We start from the raw sequence: 13,993 nt of genomic DNA, 5'->3' as shown, positions 1-13,993 counted from the left end.
ATGATTGGAAAGCTCTGGAAGTTAGCTTTCCAACGCCACTAGAATCACGTCAATTGTACCTCTGTAGCTTGAGTTATTCAGGTTTGAGTGCAGAGAGGTCAGGGTTGACAGCATCATTCGCCTTCTTCTCTTTTTCTGCGGAAACTCCATCAAATCCTTCCGAATGCTACCTAAAATAAATAGAATTACACACGACTGAAAGTAGCATCCATAGTGGCAAAAAGATAATTAATTCTTGATTAAACTCAACAAATTAAATACAAATTCACTAGGAAAAGGTAGGAAAGATGCTCACGCATCAATGGCCAACGTTGAATCAAACGTCGTCTTAAAAATTCAGTTCTGCTTGCTGTCATTGACGTTTGACTTAACGTCGGAGTGCCAACGTTCTTCTACCCACGGGTACGCGTGCCTTGTGCGTTTGCACAATTGGGGTTAGACTACATATCCACGCGTGCGCGTGATGTATGCGTGCGCGTGGATGCAAATATCCCAATTCCAGTTTTTAAAGCTTTTAGAAGAACGTTGGCCTCAGCGTTGGACTGGTAACGTTCCCTCCATCGTTGGCCTATCCACATGTGCGCGTGACGTACGCGTGCACGTGACGTATGCGTGCACGTTGTTGCGCTTTTTCAAAATCAGGATTTCGAGTTCAAGATCGCGCACGTTGGCCACCACATTTGAGGTAGCGTTGTTGGTCCAACGTTACCCATCTACGCGTATGCGTCAGCTACACGTGCGCGTGGATTGTTAGAATTTCCAACCCACGCGTGCGCGTCGCTACAAATTTTTCAAATCTCTAGAAAGCACATTTTAGCACAACGTTGGGGGTAACGTTGGCTTGCCAACGTTCCCTTCAACGTGAGTATCAGCAAATTATGCAGCAACTTGCTTTGCCTTCCTCTCAACGTTTGAGGCAACGTTGGTGGTCTAACTTGGCCACGAACGTTGCTTTTTCTTCATCCTCTCCATGGACATTCTTCAACCTCCTTCCTTGCATTTCTTCACCTGTCATCAACCAACACATGTATCAAAGCATTGCTAAAGCTATGAGAATTATCATCATTATTAGCACCTAAGAAATTATAGCATTATTCTCATGAAATTGCATCAAATTAACCATGCTTGGATGAATCTAAGCATATATGAATTTCTAACCCAATTGCTTACTTATAATGCAGTAAAGTGCATAAAACCTACTAAAAACAAAGACAAAATGCTAGTGAAACTAGCCTAAGATGCCTTGGGATCAGTGGTTAATGAGCGGATATTTTATACGCTTTTTGACATCATTTTCATAATATGTTAGTTATGTTTTGTCTAAGTTTTGTTATATTTTCATAGGTTTTAATGCAAAATTAACATTTTTAGATTTAGTTTGAGTTGTTGTGTTTTCTAATGATTTCTGGTAATTTCTGGCTAAAATTGAAGAGTTTTGACAAAGTCCGGTTCAGAGGCAAGGAAAGCGTAGCAAATGCTGTCAGATTCTGACCACCATGCATTCAAATGAGCATTTCCAGAGCTACCGAGATCCAAATGAAGCTTTCTCAACGGCGTTGGAATTTAACTTTCAGAGCTTTCCAGCAATATATAATGATCTGTACTTTTCATCGAAGAAGACTGCCCATACTGGGCGTTGAACGCCCAAAACACCCTCTTTCTGGCATTCAACGCCCCAAAGAGACTCAAGCCAATGTTGAACACCCAAATCAACCCCTTTGGGGCATTCAATGCCCACCAAGGAGCACAAGGCAGTGTGGATTACCCCCTAATGGGCGTTCAACACCCATTCCTCAAGTTGGACACCAAGCTCTGCCCAAGCACTCAACCAAAGTGGGCCCAAGAGTGGACTTTCGCACCTATAGTCTAGTCTATCATACTTGTGTACTTCTTAGTTACTAGATTAGTATATATAGAACAAAGATCACCCCTGTTAGAGATCTTTGTCCTTTTGCACATTTTACTATTATCTTCTGTAAGCTATGAGCAACTAAACCTCCTAAGTTAGGGTTAGGAGCTTGATAAACCCCATTTTTAGGGTTTATCTTGTGTTGAATTTAGAGGGTTTTGTCAACTTGTCTCCTATTTATTCACTAAAATAGCATGGTTTTCTAAATTCTCTTTTAATTGTGCTTAAGAATAAAACCATGCTTTTTGGGTCTTAAAATAGCTAAATTTAATTCACCTTGATTCCATTAGATGCCTTGATCTGTTTGTTAAGTTATTTCCAGTTTAAGAGGCAAAGATTGGAATTGAGGGAATTAAGAAAAAGCATGTAAAAATGGATAACTCATGAAGAAATGAAGGAATTGCAAAGTTGTCAATCCTGACCTCTTCAAACTTAATCAATCATATCTTGAGCTACTAAGGTCCAAATGAGGCGGTTCTAATTGCATTGGAAAGCTAACATCCGGGGCTTCAAAAGGATATAAAATTTGCCATATTTTCCTGACGTTTATGGATGCGTGCGCGTGATGTACGCGTACACATTGATGCTTGCATGTGACTCACTAAAGGCAACTTGTGGCCAGCGATTTCTAAAGCATTTGGGCCCAATCCAACTCATTTTTGATGCTATTTAACTCAAGGATTAAAGGGGAATAAAGAATCAAGTTACTAATTAGTTTAGTTTAGTTTAGTTTTGGAGGAAAAGTTAGTTTCTAGAGAGAGAAGCTCTCTCTTCTCTCTAGAATTAGGATTAGGTTTAGGTTAATCTTTTAGATCTAGATCTACTTCTTCTCTTGCTTCAATTTTCCTTTTGCTTTATGAATTATCTTGTAGATCTACATTTCTTCCCAATGCAATTGGTAAGTTCTTTGTTGTTTCATAATTGTTTTGCCTTTTTATTGTTAATCTCTTGCTTTTGTAGTTAGATCTCTCTTTAATTCTTGCAATTCATGTTGTTTACCTTTGTTGCCTTTTATGTGTTTGATGAAATGCTTCTTTTAGTTATGACGTAGATTTTGTTCTTCTTGGATTTGGTTGAGTAATTGGTGCCTCTTGAGTTATTTAATTCCTTTGTTGATTTATAATTGGAAGTTGCTAATTGACTTGATAGTCTTTCATCTAGATTTGGCTAGGACTTGTGATATCAAGTTAATTCCTCTACTTGACCTTCCTTCATTGTTAGAGGTTAACCAAGTGGGAGCAATGAATAATTCTCATCACAATTGATAAGGATAACTAGGATAGAAATTCTGGTTCTCATACCTTGCCAAGAGCTTTCTTACTTGCTAGTTTACTTCCTTTGCCATTTATATTTCTTGTCTATTATCTCAAAAACCCAAACATACTTCATAACCAATAGCAAGAACATTTTCTTGCAATTCCTAGGGAGAACGACTCGAGGTTTGACTACTTCGGTTTATATTTTTAGGGGTTTGTTACTTGTGACAATCAAATTTTTGTATGAAAGGATTATTGTTGGTTTAGAAACTATACTTGCAATGAGATTTCATTTGTGAAATTCTTTACCATACAAATATCCGTTCATCAGAGCTCTGCTGATTCTCATGGATTAATAATATTACTGTTTCTATTCCAATACATGTCTAATTCTATTCTCTTATACATTCTCGTTCTTTATCTCATGAATTGAGGATGAACCGTGACATTCATCCTTGTTCTACATGGGTTCCGTGTGAGTCCTGACCCGAATAGCATTGAACCATAGCTAGAGAGTGCATTACGGATTCCAAGAGAGTACCTGGGCAACTTTGGATATGTGACATGAAATTCCGTTGACCGTGGGTTACTGAGGTCTCTGTGGCGCTAAGGCTAGAGTTAGAAAAGCAGCATTCCCTGATCCGGAAGATCCAACCTTGTCTATGACACTTTGAGTCGCAAAGGGGAGTGGATTGCTTAGAGCTTCATTTTCGGCTATAGTGGGAAGCCATGAGTTAAATTGATGAGAGGACATGAGTTAATTACTTACGGCTGCCATTGAATGAATCATTCGTTATTGGAATAGACAATAAGAAAGGTTAATCCGGAAAGAATACACATCTCCGAAGCCTTAACTGAATCTCTACCACTATTTTCACATTAATCTGGTATTTCGTTTTCTTTACTATTCGTTTATGCTTTCAAACAACAACCATCTTTTCTAATCGCCTGACTAAGATTTACAAGATACCCATTGCTTGCTCAATCTGACAATCTCCGTGGAATTCGACCCTCACTCACCTGAGGTATTACTTGGATGACCCGGTACACTTGCCGGTTCATCTGTGCGAAGTTTGCAGAGTTCAATTTCGCACACCAAGTTTTTGGCACCGTTGACGGGGATTGTTCGAGATTGACAAACTATCGGACTATCTTGTTGCTTAGATGAGGTACTTTTATGGTTTATTTGCTCTTTTACTTGTTTTTCTTGTTTTCTTTTTCAAAAATTTTTCAAGACCTTTTCTTTTCTTCAATAATCTTATTATTTTGTTTGAGTTTTGTGTCAGTTTTCAAATTTGGGGTCCCTTTTGTGTTCATTATTTTCTTAAATTTTTGAAATTGTTCATGGTTGTTCTTCTTGGTATTCAAATTATTATTGCTAATTTCTTTGTTTGATTTCAAAATTTTTAAGTCTGGTGTCTTGTTGTGTTTTTCCTTCCAAAATTTTTGAAAATCATGTCTCTTGATTTCAAAATTTTAAGTTTCATGTCCTTTTAGTGTTTGTCCTCTTAAATTTTCAAAATTCAAATTTCAATTTTCAACTTTTCTTGTTATCTTATTTTAATTTAATTTCAAAATCTAAGTTTGGTGTCCCATTTGTTATCTTTTTATCTTTTCTTTGAATTTTCGTGTCCTTTTGTGTTTATCTTTTTATCTTTTCAAATCTTTATCTTATATTTCCTTTTCTTTGAATTTCAAAATTTTATTATCTTGTCTTAATTCAGATTCAATTTTTAAAATTCAAAATTTTAAAATTCAAATTCAAATTTCAAAATTTAAAACTTTAAATTAAAATTTCAAAATTCAAATTTCAAAAGTTAGTGTGTTGTTGGCTTCTCTCTATTTCAAAATTAAATTTCAAATCATATCTTGCTTATCTTTCTTGATTTTAAATCTTCATCATATCTTTTTCCTTGATTTTCAAAATTTTGTTATCTTATCTTATTTTAATTTCAAATTTTAAATTCAATTTTAAAGTTTAGTATCTTGTTAGTTGTTATTTCTTTCAAAAATTAAGTTTCAAATCTCTAAAAATCTTTTCAAATCTCTAAAAATCTTTTCAAATCTTATCTTATCTTGTTTGACTTATTCTTTCAAAAAAAATCAATTTTCAAAATCTTTTCTTGACCTTCTCTTTTTGAATTTCAAAAATTTTCAGAATCAAATCTTATTGCTTTTAATTTCAATTCTAGTTAGTTACTTGTTTGAATTTTCTTGATCTTCTCTTATTGTTTAGTGTTTTGTCTCTCTTTTTGAATTTTGAAAATTTTTAAACCCCTTTCTTTTTAATTTTTTTTTAAAAAATCCAAAAATTCTAGTTGCTTTTTTTATTTGTGTTCAAGAATAAAAAACAACTAAACTAACAGAGTCAATAATATCATCCGAATTCTAAATTCCTAAAGATGCCAATTCTTCTGAGCTTCAAAGGATAGTGAGATGCTAAAACTATTCAGAAGTAAATGGTTACCAGCCCTGCTCATCAATTGGAACTGAGTTTCATTGGAAACATTGAGACTTATTGTATCTTTCTCTTTTTTTTTAATCCTAATTTTTTTTGGTTGCTTGGGGATAAGAAACAGTTTAAGATTGATGTTCTGATGAGCGAATATTTTATACGCTTTTTCGGATCATTTTCATAGTATTTTAGATATGTTTTGTTTGAGTTTTTCTTATATTTTCATAGATTTTAGTGCAAAATTCAAATTTTTGGATTCTACTTTGAGTTGTTTTATTTTCTGATGATTTCAGGTAATTTCTTGCTGAAATTGACGAGTTTTGGCAAAGTTCGATTCAGAGGCAAGAAAACCATAGCAGATGTTGTTAGATTCTGACCACCATGCATTCAAATGAGCATTTCTGGAGCTACAGAGGTTCAAATGAAGCGTTCTCAATGGCGTTGGAAAACTAACTTCTAGAGCTTTCCAGATAAATATAATGATCTATACCTTTTTGTTCCGAGGGTTACCTGAAATTGAAGGTCGATCTCGGACGAGATCTTCTGGTGTAATCGGAGTTGTAGTGTACGACTTGCTGGATCTTGAGGTGCTGCTGGTCCTTGGTCACCGAAGGGTGGTGGTACATGTAAGTGACTCTGATGCTTAAGTTAGCACAGACTTTAGGCAGGTTTTTTGTAGAATTCGAGTATGAGTTATACCTGGGTGCTCCACTGTATTTATAGTAGTGTATAGTGACCTTCCTTGATATAACTTTGTTATCTTATCTTATCTTTTGTGACTAAGATGAGCTATCTTTTGGCCAACCACCTTCTGGTGGGTGACGTCCTTTGTTTTGAGCCTGATTTGGGCCTCTATGGCAATTTGGCCGAGCTCTTTAGTAAGAGGTCAGTGACGACCAACCTTATAAGAGGTTGGTCGTTTTGTCTTCGTCCAACCCGGACTGTATATCTCGGCCCAGGGTATGAACAGTGCCCCTTCTTGAGCTTCGATCTTTCCATGAGGTTGTGCTCATTTCTGAGCTTCAACCTCTTTCAGGGAAGTCGTGTTCAAGCATCTCCTTAATCGTATTCGGTTCGCCCTTTTCTTGCGCGAGTTTCGCATTCTTTAATGATTTAGAAACACAAAGTGTTTTAGATGTGGCATCATTTTCCAAATGCCTCAATTTGAAATGAGCGCTTTTAAAGCTCTTAATAGGGCTTTTAATTCCCTTTTCCGTTTCATACCCCGCTTGATTTGAAAAAAAAAATAAGGTTTAGACTTTGTCTTCAGTTTCTTGTTTGAGAGAAAACTTCCTTTCGTTCATCTTCTGCTTGCCCCAACACTCCAAGATTGTTCCTTTCTTGAATTTTCGGAGTCTTCGTCTCTTAGTGGAGATCGTTCGTGGCTTGCTACTTGCTCGTTTTATCTTCTTCCGCGGTTGGTGTTTTTGTTTCGTGCCTTTTTTTGTTTTGCGTGTTTTATTTGTCGCCCTCCTTTGCGCTTTATTCTTGCATGTTCTCTTCATGTATAAAGTTTCGATCTTGCTGAGCCTCTTTTGAAAAGGTTGAAACTTTCCTTTTATTGTATGCCTTTGTCTTTGTGAAAGTTACAATCTTTTTATCTCGCTGTTTATGTGGAGAAATGTTGGTATCTGGGTTTTTGTTTGCCTCCTTGTATTTTCTTTTGTTTGGGAGGGTTAGGGCTCTAGCTTTTGCGTTGTTTCCTTTTCTGCATTCTGCTCCGTTGTTGCCTCTAAAGGGTGCCCCTGGGCTTTTGGTGTTGATTCTTTGTTCTTTGTGAGTCCTGGGGTTCCCTTTTGTTGCCATACCTGACGCTTGTTAGTTGTTTCTTTCCCATTCTGTTACTGTCCGAGTTGTTTGGTAGTGACCCCTTTTCTTTTTTCTTACTGTAGGTATAGTTGCTTTATGTCTTCTCATAAGAACATTGTCGAGATGTCCATGAAGGTCCCTACTGGTATGGCCGATTGGTTAGACTCTATAGTGTTGATGTGTGTCACTATGGCCGATCCTGAGTACTGTGAAAAACTTAGGCGATTTCATAGGGTCTATGAGCGTAAGAAGAACAAGAAGAACTATGAGTTGGTGTCACCTGATCCTGAGGAGAGAGTTAGTTTCCCTCCCTTAGATCGGATCGAGCGTCCTTTCTTTTATGCCTATGACTATTTCTTTAGCTGATTAGGTATTACCCTTCCTTTTACTACCTTTGAAACCGAACTCTTGTGGAACTATAATGTCGCCCCTTCTCAGCTTCATCTGAACTCTTGGGCCTTTATAAAGATCTTTCAGTTACTGTGCCAAGAACTGGGTGTCCGACCTACCTTGAAACTTTTTCTTTACTTGTTTGTGCTAACCAAACCCGGGGTGGCCAAGAAGAAAGCTTCTTGGATCTCTTTCTGAGCTACCCAGGGAAAGAGAGTGTTCTCAATGTTTGATGAATCTTTTCATGATTTTAAGAACCATTTCAAAGTCTGAGCTACTGAGGGTGCTCAGCCTTTCTTTTTGGATGAAGATAAGGAACCGACCTTTCCTTTATGGTGGCAAAAAGATCCTGTAGTCCTTAAGTATCCTTGAAAAAGTTTAGATGAAGTAGAACAGGCTTTCGTGGGTGTTCTAGAGGAACATTGGGGGGAGCCTCCAGGATACTAAGAGATTTCTAGGAGAACCTTCCCTCCTCCAGTTCGAGCTAGGTAGTATACGACCTCTTTTTTCATAGAAGTGGTTTTCTTGTGCCATTTTGTGATCTTTGTCCTTTTTCCTCTACTGTGTAACTGTCTTCCTGGCTTCTTTTTCAGAAATGGTGAGCACTTCTGATTCAATGAAAATGTTTCGTAAGACAAAAAAGGCGGTGGCTGCCCAGAACTTATCAAGGAAGGCTTCGGGGAAGGGCTCTTCAGAACAGTTGCCTCCCAAGAAACTGACAGCTGAGTCTCAGGGTCTGAGGAAGATCATTCTGACCCCACGAGTTCGGACAGTTCCCTCTGACCCTTTTTAAATGACTTCTGGTGCTGCCTCCTCCAATACTGCTGGTCCCCCTCCAAAAAAGCAAAAGACTGTTGAGACTTATAATCTGGACAACAAAGAGTTTGATGGTGTGGCCTTTGCCACAGAGTTGATTGCTCCTTATGGCCAGGTTTCGACTGACGATGTGCTCGATCCTTCACCACCTTGACTTCATAACAAGCAATAGTATTCGAATGGCCAATCTTGGTGCGGCCTTATCCCGAGTTGTCCGGGAGTCCCCGATTCGTGCTACCAAAGCCTTTATTAAGCATGCTAAGTCTGAGTATGACATGATTAAGGCTTTAAAAGATGAGTTGGATGCCCGGGTGGCTAAATTAGAGCTTGATGTTGAGAAGGAGAAGTCTAGAGCTACCGCAGCGGAGGCAGCTGCTAACCTGGCCGAGGAAATGGCCAAGAAAGCTAAAGAGAGCTATATCCGGACATATGTCGAGCTGTTGGAAATGAGGGAGAGGCTTCAATCTGCTCAGGACGATTACACCGAGCTTCAAGGCCATATAGTGAGCAGTATGACCGATATGTATGAAATTCTGAAGGCCCAGGTCCGAGTTCTTGCTCATGATGCCGACCTCTCCCTTTTAGTATGGACAATGTGGTGGAGGATGGCAAGATTGTGCTTGCGCTAGATGATGATGATGAGGGTCCTCCTCTTGCGCCACCAGCCAAGGCTTCTGCAACTTCAGCTTCTTCAATTCCTTTTGCAGAGGTGGTTCCACCCGAGCCTGACCTAGAGATCCTGACTGGCCCGGATGTGGTTGTTGGAGCCGTCCCTATCACGACTATCCCTCCTTCTCCTCAGGATGCAGCTGTTGATGTGACTTCGGATTCTTTATGATTCCTTACTATATTTTTTATTATGTATTGGTACTGTCTGACCTGTGGACTTGTTTGAACTTTTGCTGGTTTCTTGTGGGTTTCTTTGGATGACTTTGTGACACTTTTTTGCCAGTTGCTTCTTAGCAACTCTTTTCTTTAAAAACACTTTTAACTCTTGGGTTGCTTTTAGGCAACCTTTGAGCCTTTAATGTTTCAATTTTGTGTTTTGCTTATACGTCAATCAAACCTTTGGCGAGTTACCTAATGTTTGGAGGTTGTTCCTTTATTGCTTTTTTACCCTTGCAATTCTCGAGGATTTTCTAGAGGTTTGGTATTTTCCAGTCCGACTTCTTTTGTGGGGTAGTATGGGTTTCTACCCTTGCCTTTTGGATCACGCCTTGTTTTTAGTTTGTGTTGACAACCTCCGCTTTGGCAAAGTTATCTTTGCGGCTTGATATCCGGGCTTTTTGTTACTTGTCCGATACCTTTTTAGTGTTCTTTTCATAGAACCTTTATAGTTTGTTCGAACGACATTGTAGCCTTGTTTTGAGACCGTGTTTTCGCCTTTTTGAGTATCGTCTCTTTTAGGAGTTGTACCCTTTTAGCTAAGCACTTTTGGGCCTAAGCTATTTTTCAACCTTTTTGGCCTTTTCTTGTTCTCTTTTTTCTAGGTCGTATTTGTCTCTTTGGGTCGCACTTCTTCTTAGCTGACGTCGACCTACATGACTTCGTTATCCGGGCTTTAGTCATATTCCAACAACTTTTTAGGTAGTGTTCTGAAGGGGGACCTTTTCTTTATAGTTTGTTCGGATGACTTTTTAGCTCCGTTTTGAGATCGTGCTCTTGCCTTAAGTAAGATCCTTTTTAGGACTTTGCACCTTTTTACCGGAGCACTTCGGGTCCTGATTTTTAACCTTTTTTTGGCCTTTGCAAGATGTTTTTGTCCATTTTTAGTGATCCCTTTATTGGTCCGGCTTCTCTGTCGGGCCTTCTTAAGTTATTTTTAGTAATCCCATTTTTAGTTAGACCTCATCAGGTCACTTTTTCTGGGTTACTTTTTATAACTTCTTGCATTAACTTGCTTCTATTGCTTCACCTTGCCGACCTCTTTGTAATCGGGCAATGATTTTTTGCATTTTATGAGCGTAGATCAATGCATCTTGGTAGGAAACTTTTTAGGGAATCGATAACTTTCATTCAAATAATAATAATAAGATGAAAATATAGATAAAAGTGTGTACCTGTGAGTGCCTATCCTTCTAGGTTGGGTAGTTTTTTAGATCTTGGTCTGACGCCTCATTAAAAAACCTTTGTTAGGAAAAAGGGTGCGCCTTCACCTAAGATCTTTACTATTTTCTAGCTATAGTACTGTTCATACCCTGACCGAGCTCCTCCAACTCGGCGAAATCCATGAAAGGTCCGACCTCGTCCCAAGGCCCACACCTGAGGTCGGACCTCGGATAGCAAAAGCTAAGAAGGCCCATCAAAAGGAACGCAGCCCAAAACCTAAAGGCCGAAAAGGCCTAGGAAAGGCGGTTCCACAAAGATAGAGATAAAACTCCCAAAAGATAAGATAAGATAAGAATATCTTATCCAGGGAAGATCACGGCCAACTATTATAAATACACTGGAGCACCCAGGTATAACTCATACTCTAATTCTACTCAATATCTGCTTGGACCCATGCTAACTTAAGCATCGGAGTGTCATTGCAGGTACAACCACCAACCACTCCACATATCAAGCTCGGGTCCCTGACCCCCACCTCGGGCCTCACCAAGACGACCGAGCTACTCGTTTCAGGTAACCCTCGGAACATTGGCGCCGTTGCCGGGGACCTGGAAGTCATCCCTTTACCATGGCGGACGACCCTCTTGACAATAACCACGCTGCATCAGAGCAAGAGGATGAAGTCGACACCGGAGAACGACCGGACAGCCCTCTATCACCGCGCACTCCAGGAGGAAACAAACAGAATCGCCCAAAGACATCACTCCAAAACAAAGATCCACAAAATCCCGAAAAAGAAAAGAGCTCGGAAATTCTAGAAGCAGTTCGGGCACAACAAAACCGACTGAAACAACTCGAAGAGGATATAAAGAAGCAAAAGGAAACTGAACAAGAGCTGAGAAGAGAGGCTCGAAAGCGCAGAGAACTAGAAGAAAAACTACGGAAAATAGAGGCCAATCTGAAAGACCAGACAGAACGCGGCACCACCCCCGAATGCAACCATGATCCCTTCACGCAAGAGATCATGAAGGAGAAGGTACCACGAAACTTCAAGCCACCCGATATGGATCTCTACGACGGCACCACCGATCCAAATCACTACCTCAGCAACTTCAGAAGCAGAATGTACCTAGTCGACGCCTCCGATGCGATTCGATGCAAAGCCTTCCCCACCACTCTCACCAAGTCGGCCATGAAGTGGTTCGACAACCTGCCACCAAGATCAATCACCAGCTTCGAAGACCTAACCAAAAAATTCCTGACAAGGTTCTCTATTCAAAAGGACAAAACGAAACATGCCCCCAGTCTACTCGGAATCAAACAAGGTAACCAAGAAACTCTCCGAGAGTACATGGAGCGATTCAACAGAGCCTGCCTGGACATACAACACTTGCCGACTGAAGCAGCCATCATGGGACTAGCAAACGGCCTAAAGGAGGGACCATTTAGCCAATCCCTATCCAAACGATACCCGACCTCCCTATACGAGGTGCAGGAGCGAGCAGAAAAATATATCAACATGGAGGAAACCTCCCAGTTAAGAGACTCTTCTAGGAAGGAATCGACCTACCCACTCCGAGATCGAGATCGGGAACAGAGGAAGAAGGAAGAAACCAACTCGGACAAGCCACGGAAGTACCACAGTTACACCCCCCTCCGAGTCTCCTTGGTAGACATCTACTTTGAAGTATGCCACACCGAAAAGATCCCACCACCTCGACCGCTAAAACACAAGAGGGCGGGGAGAGATCGGTCTGAATACTGTGAATATCACAAGCTCTATGGTCATTCTACTAACGACTGCCACGACCTAAAGAATGTCATAGAGAAGCTAGCCAGAGAAGGAAAACTCGACAGACACATAGCAGAGAAAGGAGAAGAGACCAAGAAGAGAAGAAGGGGAGATAATGAAGATCGGGCTGAACAAACCCCGCGAACCCCTGAAAGGCACGTTCACATGATAAATGGAGGTTTTGCAGGCGGAGGAACATCCAGATCCTCGCGAAAAAGACACCTCAAAGAAGTCTACCACGTCCGAGAAGACAATCCCCTGCCCGAACTACCTACTATCTCGTTTACCCGAGAAGATGCTCAAGGGATAATACCCGGGCACGACGATCCAATGGTAATCACCATTATCCTAGCAAACGCCAACTTACATCGAACCCTGATTGACCAGGGAAGCTCAGCAGATATCCTGTTCAAAACGGCCTTCGACAAACTCGGACTCGAAGAAAAAGAACTAAAGGCCTATCCCACCGACCTATTCGGGCTAGGAGATGCCCCGATCCATCCCTTAGGATACATCTCACTACACACTACCTTCGGAAAAGGCGAGCAATCTAAAACATTGAGCATCGACTACATTATAGTCGACGTTACTTCAGCATACAATGCCCTCATTGGGCGACCAACCTTAAACAGACTGGCAGCTATAGTCTCGACCCCACACCTCTGTATGAAGTTCCCTACCGCAAAAGGAATCGCCACCCTAAAAGGCGACCAAAAACTGGCGCGGCGATGCTACAACGAAAGCCTGAGCTTAAAAGGAAAAGAGATCAACACAATAGAACTCGGGCGAGTTCAAGCCCGAGAAGATCTTCGGCCACAACCAGAGGGAGAAACCGAAAAAGTCCAGATCGGAAACACTTCTGAAAAAGTCACAAACATAAGAGCAAACCTCGAAGCAGGCCTAAAAGAGGAACTCATAACCCTCTTAAAAGAAAATTCCGATCTCTTCGCCTGGAAAGCCTCGGACATGCCGGGCATAAGCCCCGACCTGATGTGCCATAGGCTATCAGTGTACCCGGGATCCCGACCTGTCCAACAAAGACGCAGGAAGCTCGGGCCCGAACGCATGCAAGCAATAGAAGAACAAGTACAAGCACTACTAGATGCAGGGTTCATTAGGGAAGTAAAATATCCCCTATGGCTCGCAAACGTGGTCCTGGTAAAAAAGCCCAATGGAAAATGGAGGATGTGCGTCGATTACATGGATCTCAACAAAGCCTGCCCCAAAGACCCATATCCACTACCAAACATCGACGCCTTAGTAGACGCCGCCTCAGGCTATAGATACCTCTCCTTCATGGACGCATACTCGGGATACAATCAAATCCCGATGTACGGACCCGACCAAGAAAAGACCTCGTTCATAACCCCAAGGGCAAACTACTGCTACGTAGTAATGCCCTTCGGGTTGAAGAACGCAGGGGCAACCTACCAGAGGCTAATGAACAAAGTGTTCTCAGAGCACATCGGACTACAATTAGAGGTGTACGTCGACGACATGCTGGTAAAGACACAAGA

The sequence above is a fragment of the Arachis hypogaea genome, chromosome 7 (assembly GCF_003086295.3).
Source record: "Arachis hypogaea cultivar Tifrunner chromosome 7, arahy.Tifrunner.gnm2.J5K5, whole genome shotgun sequence".
NCBI classification, from domain to species: domain Eukaryota; kingdom Viridiplantae; phylum Streptophyta; class Magnoliopsida; order Fabales; family Fabaceae; genus Arachis; species Arachis hypogaea.
Note: the sequence above shows the minus strand (reverse complement) of the source record.